The sequence below is a fragment of the Panthera tigris genome, chromosome F3 (assembly GCF_018350195.1).
Source record: "Panthera tigris isolate Pti1 chromosome F3, P.tigris_Pti1_mat1.1, whole genome shotgun sequence".
Taxonomy (NCBI): Eukaryota; Metazoa; Chordata; class Mammalia; order Carnivora; family Felidae; genus Panthera; species Panthera tigris.
This window is the reverse complement of record NC_056678.1, coordinates 41,603,140-41,607,179: the sequence shown is the minus strand read 5'-3', so window position 1 is coordinate 41,607,179 and position 4,040 is coordinate 41,603,140. Positions and strand designations below refer to the sequence as shown.

The following is a 4,040-nucleotide window of genomic DNA, read 5'->3' as shown; positions in this document are numbered from 1 at the left end:
CTCCCTCAGTGTTAGAGCCAGGGCAAGAAGCTGGGACCCCTAGCATTGCAGGGGTCACATAGGTCACCCCTCCACAGGCTCCCATTCATTCATTTATTTATTCATTCACTCATTTGTGCAACAACCATTCATGTGCAAGGCTGCAGTGGTGATAAAGACAGGGCAGACACAGTCCCTGCCCTCATGACCTTTATAGTCTGAGGGAAGAAGGACACTGAAGACAAGAAACACACAATTGATTATTGAATTACAATTATGATAATTGATGTGAAGTAAAAAAGAACTCAACGCTCCTAGAGTTTATTACGGGGGCATCTAGCAGGGTGGGAATAGTGGGTATGTGGCCACCATGATTCATGAACTGTGGAGGAGCCATAGGCACTTCTGGGCCTTCTCTTGGGACTTCAGGTCACTCCCTGGCATTGCCAGGGAGCTGGGAGGCAGGCTCTGCGTTGTGAAGGGCAAAAGAGAGTCTAACTCTGGCTCTAATTCCCCTGGTGACCCTGAGTTTGTCATTTTTCTCTCTTTGTATTTGTTCATTCCTCTGTAAAGTGGAGATATTTGACTAGAAATCCCTGCAGTCCCTTCTTAGGGTCCCAGAAAAGCATTAGAGGTTTTCAAAGGCCAAACTATAGTTCTTCCTCTGCAGACTGAGAAAGGAATTCAGGAACAGGGATGAGACAGCTCCTTGGCCACTGATTCCAGCGATCAGCAGAGAGACAGAGAACAAGCCCAGAGCCAGGGGACCATGGTTCTTTGACATCACTAATGGAGGAGTGAGCATGACAGGTGTGTCCCCAGAGTGGTTGGAATCAGGGATGGAGATATAAGAGGAGAAGGTCGCTGTCATTTCACCAAGGGTAGGACTAGAGCAAGGGTTGGAAACTGAAGCAAGCAGGGTTTAGTAAGTTTGACATTAGGCAGCACTTTCTTGCTGGCTGCACTGAGATGTGGTAGGCAATCAAGGGGATGAAGAGAGAGTGTCAGAGAGATGTTCCAGAAAAGCAGGGAAAAAGCTTTTCTGAGGGAGTGTTTGTGTGGAGGTGGAGGCAGGAGTAGATAGATGACCTTACGAGGTCTCTCCCTCAGACAAGTCCATGGATCTTTTCTTCCGTTGCCACTGATGTCAGCACTGTCTGGATGTCTGTGAGAGGAAGATGTCAGGTCTTCTTGGAAATGAGTTTTTGAGCATAAACTATCCTCAGTTCACATCTCTCAATGACACATGTAGCTAACTGCAATTTTCACACTCAATCAAATCGAGCCCAATTACACCTTTGCTCTCTTGTCCTGCTGTAATATAAATATGGCTTCTGAGAAGTGTATTAGTTGCTGGCAATATGAGGCTGGGTTTGGGGGCTAAGGAAAGCTAGGTGCTTCATGTTTCAGACCCAGAAGCAAGGACTGGAGATGAGCTCCTTGAGGGCATGGGATTGGCTTTCTCAGAGGACCCTGCGGTAGTCCTGTCTCTAAAAACAGGAGATGGATCAGATGCCATCTCCAGGATTCTTTGTGTCCTTGGGCTTTTTTGTTGTTATTACCCATGGTCACAGGCTCTCCATGTGTATGTAGGTAGGGGGAGTATTGCAGTCATCCATGTGTCTGCCTGCAGATTACAAAAGGTCCAATGAAACCCTGCCCCCCACTCCCAGTGAGGAAGATGCTTTGCATCTTTAATGATTCATGATGTCAGAAAGGCAATCTAGAACATGAAGGATTTCAGGTAGATACAAAGAGGAATTTCTGAACAGTAAATGTGGTTAGACACTGTGACAGAAGAGCAAACAGATGGTGAGATCTCCAAAGAGAAGACAGTCTCTGTGGTGCCTGTGGCTCAGTTGGTTAAGCATCTGACTCCTGATTTCAGCTCACGTCCTGATCTCGGTTCATGGGGCTGAGCCCCATGTCGGGTTCTATGTTGACAGTGCGCAGCTTGCTTGGGATTCTCTCTCTGCCCCTCCCCCACTCTCTAAATAAATGAATAAATAACCATTAAAAAAAGAAGAAAGTCTGGGACAGGGTAGATATTTATAAAGGATAGATTGACCACCAAGATTCTCTCTATCCCAGGGTTTATGAGCGTGGATATAGACATGCTGGAAAGAGTTGACTGTGTGCACAGTTGTTATAGTTGACTTGTATTCAATGAGTGCATCACAGCATGGGAGGAAAAGAGGAAGAGGAGGAGTAGGGTGGGGAGGAGGAAGAGGAACAGAGTAATGCTGGACATAATAGGGCTTGGGAGAGTGAAAGTCTCTTCTTTATCAGTGTTAGGATGACGTCTCTGAGATGAGGGATGGTGTGTGTGTGTGTGTGTGTGTGTGTGTGTGTGTGTGTGTGTGTGAGTGTGAACTCAGCATCAGGAGACTTCCCTTATGAGAGTCAAACCTGCAGCAGAGTATACAGATGTCTGCTACCATGTGGGCTGTCCATGGAATTTGCATGTCATTCTTGTGCAGGGGCCATGCTAATCTTCTCTGTATCATTCCCATTTTAGTATATGTGCTGCCAAAGTGAGCACATGGGCTGTCCATTTAAATTCAGGGTGCTGTGCATCCCTTGCTAAAACAGCTTCTTTGTTTGTTTTGTTTTAAGTAGGCTCTGTGTCCAATGCTGGGCTTCAACTCATGACTCCTGAGATCAAGAGTTGCATGCTCTACTGACTGAACCAGCCAGGTGCCCCTAAAACAGCTCCTTGTATGTGATCCATTCACACATGCTGAACATTTGCTTTGCCAACAAGCCACTATCGCTCAGCCTCAATACTGAAGAGAGTAAAGATCTAGGGATCTTGTGAAGAACATGGCTTCCAGATTTTTTCAGTATGGACTCCAGTTTGGGACTCAGGCTAGACTCAGCTCCTTTTTAACACAATCCTGACAGCTTTTTTAATTACACACACACACACACACACACACACACACACACACACACATCCCTCCCTCACCCACTTGACTCCAAGAACCACAGAAGGATCACAGTCATAATTCTGGACTTTGGAGGTATGACCTTGAAAAATCCTGATGCCCAGCCTCCAGGCTTATGGCAGAACCTTTCAAAATCACCCCACATCTTCTAAAGTTTCTCCCATTAATCCACATAGTCTCCAAATTTCTCTTGGCCTTCCCTTTGGTGACTTCCTTCTTAGAAAGTTTCCCCATGGAAACTTTGAAGCTGACCAGTATAGTCATGGTTTTGTTTTTTGTTTTTTTGTTTTTTTTTCTCTCACTTTTAGCTTCTCTGAAAGGACCTGTATCTCAGTGTCTTAAAGTCAGGGGGCCATACCCTGTTCAAGGGTAGGGATAGTACACTGCCCCCTTTCCCACGCTCATATGCCTGTTTATGCCTTTAGAATTAGTCTCTGACTCCTTCATGTAAATGGTCTCCTGGATTATATTATCAATTTCCTCCCAAATCCCCCATATCACCTTTACAATGCTAGAGGCATGTCAACAATGCTTCTTGGCTGCTTGAGAGGGGAGTTTCAGCACCACGGACAGAGCACTGCACTTGTGCGCGCTCTCTCTCCAGACTGGATGGTCACAGGCTAAGTCCTGACTTTCCAATTTTGGAGATAGAGGCTGGGATGAGAAGATAATTGGTGTTGTGAAGAATTGTTATCACTTTTTATTGACTGCAAGACCCTGGCCAAGCCACCTCTTCTTCCTGAATCCCACTTTTTACTCTATAAAATGAGAGGAATGAATTCCAAATATGCTATGAGCCTGAGTGTCTATAATCATCTTTCACAAGAGGTCTTTAAAAGTAGCTTTGACACACATGACCTAGGTTAGGGGAGGTCCAGTTTAGCTTGTAGGTTATAGGAATACATGACCTCGGGTCTTGGAATCCACTGAGTCTCCCAAACTCAGTGACTGGCATCTCCCTCCAGCTTGCTGAAATGTTTAGCACAGGGGCATCTTCCCTGTAATATTTGTTATTCCAGATACCTCATTGCCCACTCCACTCATAGGCAAAATCTTTCCTGGGTTGGTGGGAAGGGAGGGCTTTTGTGGCATGGTGCAGTCTGTTACATGAAA

The 4,040-nt window shown here is 45.7% G+C and overlaps 1 non-coding gene across 1 annotated transcript; it reads right to left on the bottom strand.

Annotated features, from left to right (window-relative positions):
- Positions 1 to 2,414: 2,414 nt before the first annotated feature.
- LOC122236086 lies at positions 2,415 to 2,521 on the bottom strand. The gene has a single exon (XR_006214285.1). It is a non-coding gene; the product is annotated as a U6 spliceosomal RNA (small nuclear RNA).
- Positions 2,522 to 4,040: the final 1,519 nt, after the last annotated feature.